Genomic DNA, 16,866 nt, shown 5'->3' on the forward strand with positions numbered 1-16,866 from the left:
TACTGTGAATCTATCGAGAAATACATGCATTCAATGAATACTAAGTGAGTCCTTTGCCCTATCTCTTTTGGGCTATTGTGAAAGCATGATATCATCTTTGATTCTCTTATTTGTTTTATGCTTTTTTTCATGTCAAGCCATTATGACACTTGGCTTACTATACTTTATCAGTAACCTGTTTGCCTCACAGAGGTTTCATACTTTATATGGTGCTAAACCTATTCTCTTCTATTGATCTTTGTTTCACATCTAAGCCGTGATCTTCATTTCTCTAAACCTTTCTTAAACCCTTCAATTTCTTCCATAAAGTATTTTTTGATACATTTAATTACATCATTTTTGATAAATAGAGAAGCTTGAACCAAATCTTCTTTCAATAGAGGTTGGTGTGGACTATGTACACTCTCCATAATGGTTTCAAAGTGATAAAATTGGAGGTTTATAGGATCTTTTGGCTTTAATAGCTCTCTATTCCATACTGGTTCTAAAGAGGGCTTAACCTCTCCCCTTGCCATTTCTACACGGCCTTTAAGAAATTGACCCGCTCCTCATACGTCACATATACTATGGTGGAAACTCACTCCCACAACAAAACCACTGCATGCAAAACGAGTTACCTATATGAAGTAAATACAAGAAATAACAACAAAATAATGCACAAATCTTGTTAAAAAATCATATATTAAATCATTCGTATAAATTGAAATAAATAAGTTACAAATCCATCAAATGTAATGAAAATGATATCTAAAAAAATACTAGAAACTAGGAGATCCAAAAAGTTGCTTGAATATAGAAATTGGAAAAGAAAATTCAGGATAATAAAACCCAATGTAAGAGAGTAATACAACTCAATATAGGATAGTAAGAGGGATTTAGGAGTATCCATTCCACCAAATTTGTTAGTGGCATCGATCTTAGAGTCTTGCACTCAGCAATATTAGAATATTATTGGTGGGTTTGTTAAGAACCATTCAACTTCACCAATCGTTAACATATGTTTTGATATATGAAAATTGTAAGTAATAGAATTGACTTATTGTAACATTGTTATCATTTTGTTCAAACTCCCATTAGAACACTTTTCATTGACAAATGTTTCAATATACTAAAACTATGAATAATAAGATTGCCTTACCTTGGTGGTGTTATCATTTTGTTCAAACTCCTCTTCCATCTATGACCTTTCCAACTCATTTTTGAAAGAAAAAGCATAACCCTTCTCCCCAACCCCCTTCTCCTTAGGGAAGAATTAAGCTTGGAATAAAAAAAGGGAAGAATTAAGCTTCAAATAAAAAAGTCAACTTTGACTATTTAACACTTTGGTCTAGGAATTAAGCTTAGTGTGTGATGTTTAAGCTATTCCTTCTCCTTGACTGTGAGGCCTCGCCCCGACCCATCGTAGCATAGTGATACATTACTCTTATTTTTGTTATCCGCGACTCGAGATGTCGAGACATTATCTGATGCTTAGAACATATTTTATTATTTCATGTTGTGTGATGTTATTTCCAGATATATTTGATGATTGTCATTTAATGATCATGTATATGTATGTTGACGAAATTAGTAAAATTGAGATTTGATTTAAGATATTTCAATGGTTAAGAATTATGTAGGATGAAGAAACTCTTATTTGATGTATGTTTTAATTTATGAAAATCTCTGATACATATGCGTTTATATACATGTGATTTTATGGGACTACTGATGTGTGCAATGAGTGTGCAGATATTTAGCCGAGAAACCCTACAGAGGAACAAAACTGATCTCCATGTGCTAAAATTTGGAAACCCTATTGTTCATAATTATGTTCTTTCAGTGTTGCTTGACACTCGTAAAATGTTTTTGTGCTTGTTTTTGCTAGTTAGAATTGTTAGATGGACCTATTTTATTCCTAGATTTTATTTTGACTCTAACCTCTTCCTTAAGGCTTTTAACATGTTTTTTTTTCTAACCAAAGGGTATGGGTATGGGTTAGGGGTCTTTTCCAACCCCTAAACCCCTAGCTTTGACTTTTGAGGGCACTCAAAAAGTCCCTTTTTGCCTTTGTGCGAAAATTGCAAGTGGTTTTCATGAGTTGTCTTACCCCACCTCCTTTTAAGGTTTAACCATGGTGTAGGTTGTGTTAGGAGTTTCTAGAGTGGCTAAGTGGGTGGAGATAGTTATTGCTCCTTTTGGGTGGTTGAGTTGGAGGCTTATTTAGAGGCCTTCCTTGGTCTAGTGGTGGGGGTTACCAAATCTCTACATTTAGAGAAGATTTTCTTGAAGCTTGAAGGAAGGAGGGATACTCTACTCAAACTGGTTCATTTCCATTACCTCTTGTGAAGGTAGGAGACTCCCATCTCCCTTATTTCAATTTTTATGTTTTGTTTCATGTTCTTGTTACGTTGTTGTTGTTTTACTGTTGTATGGTTGTGGGTATGTGGGGAGGATTTGTAAACCATGTCTTTTTGGTTGTTTCCTTTCTTGTTTATGTTTGAAATTTTGAGTTTTCCTTGCATGGGTGTTTCAGTATTACTCACCCTAGGAGAGGGCAGAAGTGACCAATTTTGGGAGAGGTCTGTTTAGTTGGACTCCAACCTGTGTAGAGTCTCTTCTCAGGATGAGAAGAGGGATAAAGGGTAGGGTGTTATGGGACCCTACCCATCAGCACAAACTTGGTATGAGTATGGCAAGTTAAATGGAAGAACGGAAGTTCTTGGTTATTGGCCCCGATTGGGCATCTGAATTTGGTGTTGTGCTTGACTTCTCCAGTTGGAAGAATCCACCTCTCCCTAGTCTTGATTCACTGTGAATCTTCTTGTGTAAACCATGTATGATTATGCATGCTTGATGTTCTTTTGATTCTACTTGGTTGTCACCTGATCAGTTATTGGTCTCCTCCATGGTTCTTGAAATGAGATTCAGAAGACATTACAAACTCCTTGATTTGATCATGAAGAAAATTTGATAAAATTATTGAAATTTGGGATTGAGATCCTATTGTAAATTGTATTTTTTTTTTTAAAACCTTATTATATATGGCAACGAAGCCGGATTTTCTTCCTGATTCTTTCCCGGCTGAGCCTTGAATCAGGTTGATAATAAAATAAGTGATTGAGTAAATTTACTTCTCTTAAAATTTTCGTATCCTATGTTGTCATATGAATGTGTATCAAAAGATAAGATGCAACAATGATGTTCAATTATACATGATTCAATTTGTGATGTATGGTGATGCCTCTATTCATATGGACGGTAGAGAGAGATGTTGCTAATCCATGTAAATGTATGGTGTCTTTATCAAGTTTGAAATGATTTAGTTCATGGTTGATTGTGTTGAAAATAAATTTGCAAGAACATGTAGGAAGAATTATGTCAAGAGATCCAAGCTAAAATTGAAACATGATAGAGAAATAACTTTGTGTATTTTGATACTCCTTTCAAAAGGAATGGAGCATTATCATTTTGATCTCTTATTTTCTCAATTGCCTTAAGACTAGTTTATTCATTATGTTGATCCATCAGTTTTATTAGATAGTTAAATGAATACGTAGATGGTTATTTCATGTAATGTGGTTTCATTGAAATGTATGGCCATTTGAGGTTCATGGAGATGATAAACTAGAAATTTATAAGAGAATGCAAACACCTATTGTGGTAATATAATTGCAAAAGAAAAAATATACATTGAGTTTCAAGAGAGAGAGAGAGAGAGAGAGAGAGAGAGAGAGAGAGAGAGAGTAGACAAATTATCAAATAATCCACCTACAGGATGCTGGAGTTTGTATGAGAGAATGTGATAATCCTTGGTTTGCAACAGAGAATATTCTAAGAATCTATTAGTGTTTAAAATTAGAAATAAAACTATGTATATATATAAATGATATCTAATAAAATGCATAAATTATTAAACCTTAATAACCTAAATATCCTAAATTTCTATCATCTACCTAATAAACTTTTTGCATTAAATCCTTACCCAAGTCTCCTTGGGCGTCAACTTTTGGGTTGTTGTTTTTAATTGTTTTTTTGCTTTAGCTTATGTCAAATCGACATGGGGGGGGGGTGACGTCACCCTGCCCCATGTCCCATCCCTCTTGTTTCTTTTTTTTTTACCTAGCGCTAGCCTCATGTTTGGATGGGATGGCAGCGTCCAAATCTTGTTGCAAATTTATTTCTTTTTGGGCTGTGCGTTCTCCCTAGGTCACTGCCTTAAGGGATTCGCCTGTACCCTTGTTGCAGGCACGCTGGCCCATGGAGCGCCCAGTCAGTGCTTGGGCAACATGCCAGTCCTTGCCTAAGGACCAAGTGTCAGCTTAGGGTAGGGGTAGGGGGGAAAGGCTTAGAATAGGGGGCTAGTTGTGGGTAATTTCACATTTAAGTTTTCTTTTAGTTTGTAATTAGTATGTTTAGTTAGTTTATTAATTATGTTAAGTTGTGTTTTATTTAAATGTTATTAAATATGTTAGAGTGTTAAGAGTTTAGTTTAGTTGTAGTTAGATTAGGAGATAGTGTTAGGTTAGTTTTAAACTTTAAGTTTAGTCTTAGATTAGTTAGTTATTTAATTATTTGATCTTAGTTTCTTTATTAACATTATTAATTTATATATATATATATATATATATATCTAGTTAGTTTAAAATGAAATTTTAAATTGTTAAAGAATAATTAGTTGAATTAATAAAGTTTAAGGTTATCTTATGTTTGTTTAAGGACGTTGTTTGTAATTGTTAATATTTCTTTTGTTACTTAGTTATGTTTAAATACTAATTAGCTAGTTTTAATTTAAATGTACTCCAATTGTTTGACCATTAAGTAGATTAAATTATCGATTAATTGTCTATTTAAATAAATTTTAAGGTAGTTTTTGATTGATTTGTTATTGCAAGAAATTTTCAATCTGAATTCATGTACATTGTTATGTAAGTAAATTTGATTGCATATCATTGCAGATTAATGTAAATGTTAAAACCAATAGAAAATGTTGGATTGTTTCCTTTATCTTTTAGTCAAAGTTAAGTGTAACTTACATTTTTTAATATCTTTTGATATGTTTAATTCTTAAATGGCATAACTTAAGATTGATATCAATCTAGTAAACAAAAGTTTCAAAATCTTAACAATATAATCGCCCTCATGTTTATAACCTTAAGACGTAAAGTAAAGAACCTATACTAAAACTATTATCAATCATTTCAAACCTAGGGCATGTTTAATTATTAATTCAAAAAAATTGTGTGTGTGTTTTTGCCTTCTAGTTTTGGGCATGACACTGACCCCAACCCCAAAGATAAAACACTTTCTAAAGGAGATAACCTTAATCCTTCACTTTTCTATAAATAAAAAAGCAAAGCAAAGAATTACTTGAACAACCAGAAGATGAAAGTTCTCGATAGGAGTAGTAATAGGTGGAAGTGAATAAAGCAGCTGTTGAAATGATGGGTTGTCATCATCCAAATCTCCCAAGGCTGAAAGAGTGTTATCTGCCATTGCTTCCACAAACATAGTGCCCTCACCTATGCAATCCACTTCAAAATCCCCATTTTCTTTTCCTCTTAGCCTCCCAACCAAGGGAAAATAATATAGTAGAGAAAGAAAATTGGTTTGAAATTAAATTATGCAAAAGTTTTTTGTATCAATCTTTCAGATCAGATTTCATGATTCATCATCAGGATATTATGAATCACAAAGTGGGGTACAAAAATTGTGTACACAATTTAATCTGGAGATAGCTTTCTCTATACAATCTAGATTGTGGAAATCTCTTATTATTGATACTAAGTATGAATGATCCAACTATATTAAACATGTTACACAATTTGCTAAATAGAGATGAATGGGTGTTTAACCTTGAAGGTTTGATTGTTTCCAAGAGTCAATGCAGCGGGGAAACTTCTATCAATTGTGCTTGCTGCTACTGTAATTAACTAGGGAGCTGTATTTGTAAATGTATTTGAGTAAGGTCTAGAGTTTCCAGCTGAACAAACTACAACAATTCCTTTTTCCAGAGCATGAAATGACCCAATAGCAATTGCATCATCAAAATAGGCATCTAGTGAAGGTGGTGGTGATCCAAGAAACATAGAGATCACATCCACACCATCATGAATTGCATCATCAAATGTAGCAAGTATATCAGTTGAATTGCAATCACTAGTAGCCCAACATACTTTGTATCTTGAACAACCCCCCACCCCCCCTACAGGACCTTTGTGCACAACTACTGATACATTTGTCTATTAGTATAGATAATTCGGAGTCCATAATTATTAAGACATCTTAAATATTGAATGACACTTTGAAATGACCACTTTTCAACACTTTGATGCTTAATGAATTCTAAAAGAAATTTTATTGATATAGAAAATGATTTTTTTAAAAAAATAGTTAAATTACATTAAAAACAACAAAATAAATTGTTGAAATCTAATAAATAATTTAGACTCAAAGAATATACAAAATTAATTATAGTCACTTTCCCATTGCAAAAATACAAAATTACACAACTCAAAGCATGTTTATCCAGAAGCAAAATTGGCAATATACTTTTAGTCCAATCAATCAATCTGTCACATCAATAATTTAACACAATTGGCTTTCTTGGGGCTCTGTCTAGGGAATTCTAGAATCAAAAGTGGAATCATTTTTTGATTTGAACTAAAAATTGTTTGGTCTAATTTACTCTTGGATGTGTTAACTTATCAAAAATTGTTAGGCTTAATGAAAACCATTTAAAAAATGACATTTTGATGGCAGAAATCAGATAGACAATTTTGTTTTCTTTGATCGATGGGACTAAATACAAATTCCTGTGCATAGATTGACAATGACTCGAAACACAATATTTTCTAGACAAAAAACTTTACTATCTTGAATAAGAAAATTAGAAATGAAGAATTTGAGAGAAGAATAATGGCATAGCTATACATAACTATGAATGCAAATGTAACCAATGATCTATGGATGACCAACTAAAGGAACTCTTTCTAGTGATGAGCTATTATGTCAAATATGGTGTGATTCAAAGTAAGTGGATAAAAAATAAATATTAGCTCAAGAACAAGAAAAAACATCAGGTTATTGTGAATGGACTTAAATGGTAATAAAGAGGCTTTTATATCTATGTGGTCGATGTTCTCAGGGGCCTCCAAAAGAAGCCTGTGAAAGATATGTCATTTGCATACCCATTTCACTCAAAAAAAACCTTTGTATGAAGCCATTTCTAGGCTATGGAATTCTCTTCCATAAAAAAATATGAAGAAATGTGCTTAATTTAGTAACATCAATGAAAATATTCTATCTATGACTCAAATAGAGAGAGCCCAAGAATTCAAACAAGGCATTAGAGTGCCGATGTTTTCTTTTTGCACCTAGGATCTTAATGTAACAATTTTTGGTTTTGATATGATGGTAGCTGATACTTTCAAATATAATAATGTGTAGTTAAACTTATGTTCAATCTGTGAATAATTTAACAATTAAACTAAACAAAAATGGAAAAATAAAACAATAATTCAAAATAGAGCAAAAGATGTCAACTAGGCTCAAAATACTTTAAAAAAATTGAAGTATACAAAAAATCATACCCATAAATGATATGATTAGGTCATTGAACAAACTACAAGAATGGTAGAGAAAAAAGAAAACTAGGAAAAGTGCCAAAATAATTACTTTATTGAACAAGACACCAACACTTTGGAGAGAGCCTCTCTAATTATTTTTGCAGGATCAACAGGAATACTGTCATGAGCATTGTAAACTAATAAGGAAGTAAAGATATGTCTTCTTAACATGGCTAAGTTATCAATAGAGGAGAGGGGGAGAATAGTTTTGGGTGTAGGTAGAGAAGGGGCCACCATGACTAGTTTAGAGCTCTTCACCTTCCACTCTCTTGCCCCAACTTTCTCCATTCTTATTCTTTTGATACTCAAATTGTGAGATAGAAAGTGATACTCAAATTTTGAGATTAAGACAATGTGTAGCCAAATTATTCCCTTTATAACTGTTGCTACCTAAAACAAATTATGTTGCATATTTTTAGTGGGTTTTGTAATTATATTGTGACTATAAATATCATACTATCGAACCACTCCAAATTTTGCATTTTTAATCCCTTCACTAAAATGGAATCTTTTTATATTGTTAAAATAAATAACTCATGATCCTCAACAACCAATTCTTGCATTTTCTGTGGACAAAGAAATCTATTTTGAAAAAGAGCTGTTTTGTAAAACTTGGTGCAAATGGGTTGGTAAACCCCTGGAAATACAACAAAATGCAAATTTTGACATTCATAATTGATTGTCACACTTAAACTCCAGAGGGATCGATATACTGCATAAAAATATGGCTATATTGGCTGCTTAAAAAATTGAAAGTCAATAGTGTGAACTCTTAAAAATTAGGAGGGAAAAAAAAGCCCAAAAGATATGATATATTTTTTTGTTCACACTTCATCCAATAATTGAATTGTTGGCTAGATAAGATAAGATGGGTAATAAAGTCATGAACTATTTATCATTCAGAAAAGTTGCACAATGATAGAAGGGTGATAAATGAAACAATATATTTATATTTCATGGTATTCAGAAAGTAAAGAGTATAGTCATCACTACATTGCAATAGAAAGGCAAAAGAAATTCAATGGTTTTATGAATATATCCAATGGTTGTATTGTTTAGAACTGCTTCGGCAAAATCTATAATATTCTAGTGGACCTAAATGAACAAAATGAAAGAATAGAATTCAAAAATAGCATGATTGAATGAAACATAAGTATGATGTTATCAGGTGTTTGTAGTCTTATCTGTAAGCATAATAAAAGAAAAGGGGGAAAATGAATCTTTATAATAAGGGGAAATTGTTTTAATCTTTATTTTATATTTGAAATCTTAAAAAAAAAATGTCTTAACTTTTATAAAGAAATATATTGTTCAAAGAATCAAGATGACAAGCTCAAAATAAGTCACCCTACCACCCAATAACCTAAAATCAAGTATTTAACATTTTGAGTTTGTAGATCCAAAAAAACAAGTATCCTTAAGTCTAATATCATAGTATCTAATACTTAGAATAAGTACAATAGAACTTGCATTTTACTAAAGAAACACTAAGGCACAAGAAGTAGATAGGAAGAAAAGGAAAGAGGAAAATAGGAAAAGAAACTGAGGAAGACTAATAATTAGAACTCCACATTTTGACACTAGAAGATCACATTCCATCCACCACAAACTTGAGCTGACCTCGAGGAGTGATCTAACAATAGTTCAGATGAGGAGGGGTGCAACATAAACAATCTTAAGAAAAGAAGTAAGCCTATTGGTATCTTTAAAATGATCCAAAGGTACAACCATGGAAGGAACCACCATTACTTCTATGATTTCACTAATTTTCTTCATAGCCTCCTAATGGTGTTCACATATTTAACGAAAATTTTTCGATGACAAAAACTCTTCAAGAGTGCCATATTCGTCAATGTCATAAAATATAAAACATAATAATCATTCTACAAACTTAATCATGTATTGTTGCAAAGCCTAATCCAAGATAGGAGGACCAATATTTTTATGAGTACAAATAAGGCCAACTCTTGAACATGGAGACAACATGATATCTAGATATGTGGTCAAGAATCTTGAAGCAATCTCAAAGAATATAGTAGTAGAATTCATCTTGGTCCATTTTTTGTCGAAGATCTCAAGAATGGCATGTCAATAATCTCATCATTATATAGTGGAGATGGTCTAGTAGTTGAGTATCCTAGCTTTGTGCTTCTCAAAATCCTACATGCACACTATTACATTTAACATCATTTTTCTACCAAAATTTTTGACCATCAAGTAAATAAATTTAGGGTGGTCAAAATGTAAAGGCAAAAATTTCTTTTTTTTTACATATAAGACCTATGTTGGTCAAAATCTCTACCAACATAGGGCTTATACATGCGCAAAGGAAAAAAAACATTTGTCCTTTTACATCTTTCCCACGCCCGATTTCATTTCAATTTTTTGGAGCATTTTCGCATGGTTTTTGGAGAGCCCAGTTTCATTTTAGGTTTTCTCTTCATTTTTGCATGGTTTTTGGAGAGCTCGGTTTCATTTAGGGCTGGTCTTCAAAGTGAATCAAAGCAGACTTTGAGGGTTGCTAGAGAGAATCTAGTAAGTTGTTTTGTGATATATTGTTTGTTTGTTTGCAGTGACTAGAAGTGAACATGGAAAAGAACTTACTCTGATATAAAGGTCATTTGAGATCCAATTAGGTGTAGTAATGCATATGGGTTAAACCTAGAAAACTCAAAAGGAACCGAGTTGGCCCCTCTTTGGAAGAATGCCTTTATATATCATCTTAAAATGAAAGGATGCTATTTTGTTTGGCTAGAAAATCTTCTTTAACTCTCTGCTCATGCTTTTGTATAGACTGTTTATAAGACATTCTTCCTTGGCCAGGCATGAGCTAATAAAGCCCTAATGTATTCAATTGTCTACTGTTAGAGAGTCTCCCCCAAATCAGGCCTTTTTCTGCTATGTGTCATCCAATTATTTTCATTGTCATCATTTTTGTTTTTATATTTCAATATGTGCAAATGGAATATATATAGACATGATGCAACATAAAGTACTACAAGAAAGATCTTGGTGGGCATCAGTACAATAGCATGTCAAATAGTGCCTGACAAGTTGTGATGTGTGCTGGAGAGTTAGAAAGTGCTTAAAACACTTTATGCCCTCTTGAACTTCTCAATCGAACCAAGAGTAGCTTTTTAAAAATTGGACCATTGAAAATAGGTAAATACAATGGAAGTTTGTATGAACCAATTTTAATTATATTTAGGATTATGAAACAGACAACAAATGGTTGTGGGCATCATTTCTTAACGTTGTTATTAGATTAGCAATAATAGAGTTTTGTATCTTCCACTCACCATCAGGCTTTTAACTATCCAAGGGAAAATAGGCAAGAGAATCCATTGATAAGGCATTTAAAGAGATCATCCAAAAGCCTTGTAGCATGGAAGGAGTAGATTGTGAAGACTTCTAGCAATTCTATTGGCTTATCAAATGACATATGTTGTTACTATCAGACATACTTTTCTTCAGTGGATGAGAAGTAGAAATCCTTAGGACATATCCTAAAGTTGGATCTCATCTACTAGATCCAATATGGATGAGAAAAAAGAGTCAACTTCCCTTAGTAATGGCAATCCTCTCATCACTTTCCCATATGCCTCTTGAGCTTTATTTTCAAAGTATTGCTTCTTAATAATTAGTAGGTAATTTTTCATGTTTTGATGGGAATTGTGCCATTTAACTAATAGTTCCCACATGGAGTGCCTGCCAAACTACATGCAAGCTTTTTATTTTCATCTTTTGAAGTTTTACCTATATGGGTGCATGTGTAGTTTTTAATGTGCATGAGAGTCCCTCATACAAGACCTCAAGGGGATCATTTTTAAGTTTTTTGAGTTAGTAACTCTGAACTTTTGATCCTCTTTCTTCTCCTTATTATGTGACCATCTTATTCCATCAGCTTGTGTGTTGGTCTAGGTCACAAAGCCTCGGGTTTATCATCAAAGTAGTATTCTAATCTCAGATGAGGATTTTTTGTAATGATTGCTATTTTCCAATAAAGTCTTTAATTATAGAAAAATATTGTGCCTCTTAAAGATTGTGTTATTGACACTATATTCAAATAATAGGAAATGTTCTCATAATAGTCTTTGATGCCAATGTTGTAATGTCATAAACTTGGAACATAAATTGATAACCAATTTGATAAGCTGTAATCCAAAGCCTACTTTCTCGGCTTCATCCAGCCCAATCCAAAGCTACATTCTTTGAATCATCCAATATGATAATAGGATCATTTTAGTTACATTTGAAAACATTAATCAACAATTTCCATATGTGCAGATATAAACACTAACTACAACATGTCCAATTTATTTGTAGGTAATTGCAATTGTTAAATACTAAAATGAGGTTTCATCTTGGATAAAGAACTTGGAATTAAATCAAATTCATTGGAGATTTTCTAGAAGCCCTTCAATTTGTGCACAATGTTCTATTTATAGTTGGGAATCCAATAGGATAATAATGAAGCATAACTTCTAGGCAGTTTGGCCTAGAAAGAAAATACTGTGCTAAGGGTCTCGCATGGGGCCTGTAATGCTGTACGACTGCCTTTGAAATTTTTATTTTTAGTCAAAAAAATGCAACTGAAGACCAGCCTTGGGAAGTATCTACAAACATGCCTTTATTTTAATTACAAAGCTCCCTAGCTTCACTAATTTAACTAAAATGGACCTCTGTATGAAGCCCACAATCAAACAATGATTTAACTAGTTTTTTCATAGCTTTAAGATTGCACAAACATTGAAGATATCATCCTTCAATGCTAAAAATGTCTGAAACCCTAGGTCACATTGCACTCTTCCCTGGAACATCCAATATAAAAGTCAAAACTCATAAACAAAAAATCAATCAATTTCATTTCTAGGGCTTTTATAATTCCTCAATAAAGTTTGACTCATGAGGCTTCACCAATATGTCACTTTAATGACTTATATTACTATTTTTTATGTTTGAATTAAGTTATGTCATTATTACATGCATACTTTTCCATTAAATATAATGGCTCCTCAATAATACTTTATGAAGATAAATAATAAATTTACAATATAACCATTATAAATAGCTTTATTACTATTACTATAATTTTAATATCTCATTGATTACTCATCATCTCTCTGTCTCATCTGAACCAGTTGGTCAACCATTGCTTCCATCGCACAACCAACTGTCTTACTAAAAATATTAACAATTCTCTCTATTAACTCCTAACCTACTATAACTAGTAATTCCTTGAATATTTGATAAAATCAGTAGTGCCAAGGGTCGTCACTACATTGAGATTGGTCCAGTGCCTTGCCAAATGTAGAAATGTTGGATACATAACTTATTATAAATTGTAAGTGTAGCTAACTGAAACAAACAAGGAGAAATCCTAAACAATTTTGTACTATAAAATGGAAAGATCCTCTGGTTTTGCCAGATGGGGCCCTCTAGCCATCAACCTTAACCTATGAGGACCAATAATAGGTCAATCCAAACATAAACCATGGCGAGCTAAAATGAGGACATTACACTTTATAACCAATCCTACTTGTCAAAAAATAGATAGGACACTTCAACAAACACTTTGACTTAAATATCTTTAGGAAATTTTGGCAACTTGACCACATTATGGAACCATGGGAAAGGTATAATGACACATCTAAGCAACTCTTGGAAAGGGAATGTCCATTTGGTGTTTCTCAAATCAAATATCATGGTTAATCTAATTTGACATTCAAACACTTTCCAATACTATACATGAATTTGATGTTCAACAGTTATGCATTTTAGGCATGTAACATGTATCCTTGTAATTTGACCACATGTTTTCATTATTAAAGTCTCTATGATTTAGCATTCAAGGTCATCCCATTTGACTTGATAGTCGTAGTATTTTATTAATATTATGAGATTTCAATTATAAGACAAATGTATTAAATACAGTTTGCTACCTACATTGCTTCTGATGTTTTGAAGAGTATAATTTGGAGATTAGTTATCATACAATTCTCAAAGTGGATATGTAAGACCAAAATACCTTAAAATTTGAGAAAATACTTGCATAAAAGCTCCTAAATTCCCAGCTCAAACTTTGTTATTTTAGAGAAGCAATTATTTGGATTTTGTGCCTGTACAATTGCTACAAGAGTCCATGTGGCTATTGTAACTGGAGAGTGTACAAGAGGGGTCTGTTGAAGAGGGATAACTTGTGATCTTTACAAATACACTAGAATGTATTTTAGGTTAGTTCTGCTCAACATATAGAGAAATATGTTCAAGCATTCCTATTAGTGGATGAGTATCTCTCACTTTTCTTTTCATGTTTACTTTTGAAATGATGAATTTTGCTAGTTACTTTAGACACTTCAAAGAATGTAATCCATGGTTGATCTGATATGATTGCAAATTTTCGTAGTATTATGAAGCTGGAAAGGAAACAATTGTATTGATTTATATGACTGATTCTAACATGAATTTGATTGAAATTTGTATTTTAATTTATTTTAAATGTGTCCCAGTTGGGCACAACTTACAATAGTTTGTATGGTCTCTTTCACTTTAAACTTGATGATAGATGATATGTTATAGGAATTGATACCTTAGATTTTGTGGAGCATAGAACTATTTTCAAGTTGACAGCTGTATTAAAATTAAAATTTTTTTTTCAATTTTTATAGAGACTACTCTCTGCAGCAAAACAACAGTTAGGGGAGATCATCTCAGCATTTGAATTTCTAGATCATTCTTCTCTAGACATGGTAAACACAAAATTCAATTTAAAATTATCTGCATGGTGGCAATTTCTCAATAATGATATTTGTTTATTTAATATTCAGACAAGGAGACTTTTGAAATATGTTTCAGTATTATTTTTCTCCATACTAACCTATTTGACATTTTGTCTATTAGTAGTGTTATTTAGTAGATGTATTTTATAGGATATTCTTAGATGAGACTTACATTTCGGATGTTGTATGGTGAGTAGAAACACTCTGACCGAGTAGGCCTACACACCTCTCTCTAATTTGGAGAGACCTGTTAAAGACATTGAAGGGTTATTTTCTAAAATAGGTATGTTGGCCCAGGCCTTTTCAAAGATTCAAAATATTTTATGACATTACAATGCATAGATTGTTAGCTGGACATTTTTATTCTGATTGTGTCAATTTATAGAAATGGAAATCAATATAGGGAATGGATTTGGAATTTTGTACCCTGTAAAGTAGCAGTTTAGTGTTATGGAGGGTAATCATGCAAGGACACTATGTGAATTAGATTTTCTCGTGTTCCATGTACAAACATACCAGTTTTATAAGATGTTCCACACACTCATGTATTATATTGCTGCCAAATATTAGTCATCCTTATATTTTTGAACATAGATATTAATACTCATTCTATTAAGCATTTGAGATCTATTTTCTATAAGCTACATTGCAAGATTCTCCAAACCTAAATAATATGATAACATTTCACCTACTCACTGCCATGAAACTATCATATGTAGTTTTGATAATTTTGATTCTGTTATTCATAACTTTTAAACTATACATTATTACACCAATCATAGTGGTGGGATTGTGGATATTCAGCCTTCCTAAAACATATCCAAAAATTAGAATCATCCAACAGTTAGATAGAAATTTATGGCCTCTGCACTGAGACCGAATATTATTGTCATAGAATTTATGAGTTCTACCCTCTAGAACGTCAAATAACTTCCAAGATACAAAACCAAACAATATCAAAACAAATTTATTTGAAAGATGCATGAATCTTATTTCCCAAAAGGTAAAACTCAACATTTTTCCATGGTCAAAATGTGTTATTTGATCAAACCCTTATCACTAGGTCTGTAAATAAGAGTTTCAAGACAATTTTTACAAAAACCAAAGGATTTGTCAATATACTTCTCATCCAAAACCTCTAATTTTTGTAATAAGACCCTGTGAAGGTCCTTTTTGATATGTTTTTAATCATTTTAGTTAAATTTGAAAACATTAATTAACAAAAACCATATGTGTAGAAATAAACATTAATCACAACATGTCCAATTTATTTGTAGGTATATTTTCCTGTGAAGAAAGACCACGCCTGGCAATATGAACCTAGAACAAAATAATGAGATAATGGCTGCATTGTGGGCTCAGTTATAAAGAAAACTTGATAAATGTTATTGTCCTTGCAAAAAGTGTAAGGGCTTAAAGAATCAAAGAATTCTAATCAAAATAGCCCAGAGTCATTGTAGGCAATATGGTCATGTTGAAGGGGGCCATGATTTTTTTCCATTGCTGAATGTGGATTTCCTATTGGAGGAACATGGAGGTGTGAATATCCAAGCTGAGGAAAACACTCCCATGGAAGAAAATGATAATGTGCTAGAGGACATGATTGAAGAAGATAGTACTGGGACAAGTGATGAAGAGGCTCACAATGATGGTACTAGCGAATTTGATAATAATGATGAAGATGGTCTTGATATACCTTTACTTGAGAAGGCACACAAGCCCTTATACGAAGGCTCCCAAACAACTCTACTGTTAGCTATAGTGTTGTTGGTGAACTTAAATATTATGAATAGTATATCCAATGTAGCAATGTCACGTATGCTAAGGTATGTCATTTTTGTCATCTTCAATGTTAGCATACAATTACTATTCATTATATTAAAAATGCATATTTTTTGTTGTAGGTTGATTAGTGAGTTTTTGTTACCACCATCAAACATTTTGCCTCGTTTGTACTGAGAATTATCTAACATTATGGATCAGATTGGAATGAAGTATTAGACAATACATGCATGTCCCAATGATCACATTCTATATCATAAACAACATGAATTTGCAATAGAATGCCCTGATTGTCATGTTAGTAGATATCGATCAGATCAAATAACAAAAAAAGTGCCTCACAAGGTTCTTCAGTACATTCCCATTATTTTAGGTCTTGAATGGTTATTCAAGTGCGCTAGCTTGGCACAATTTATGGATAACCATGCACGCAATAGAAGTCAGATGAAATTATGCGAATGCCTACTGATGGTTCTGCATTTAAAGAGATAGAAGAAACATGGTTACACTTTAAAGACGAACTTCATAATCTAAAACTTTCATTGGCAGCGAACGGTGTCAATCCATATGGAGATATGATATCTGTTCCTCCTTGGATGTCCATAAAGAGGGAGCACATAATGTTGTCAATGATTGTGCCAGGTATTTTTTTATTTTATAGTTATCTAAATTAATTTATAAATAGTGCATGAAAATGG

At 32.4% G+C, this 16,866-nt stretch overlaps 1 pseudogene; it reads right to left on the reverse strand.

Annotated features, from left to right (window-relative positions):
• Window positions 1–263: 263 nt before the first annotated feature.
• LOC149529599 (10-deacetylbaccatin III 10-O-acetyltransferase pseudogene) lies at window positions 264–7,895 on the reverse strand (annotated as a pseudogene).
• Between the last annotated feature and the right edge of the window lie 8,971 nt (window positions 7,896–16,866).

The sequence above is a fragment of the Cupressus sempervirens genome, chromosome 11 (assembly GCF_028749045.1).
Source record: "Cupressus sempervirens isolate cs-2001-9-10 chromosome 11, ASM2874904v1, whole genome shotgun sequence".
NCBI lineage: Eukaryota > Viridiplantae > Streptophyta > Pinopsida > Cupressales > Cupressaceae > Cupressus > Cupressus sempervirens.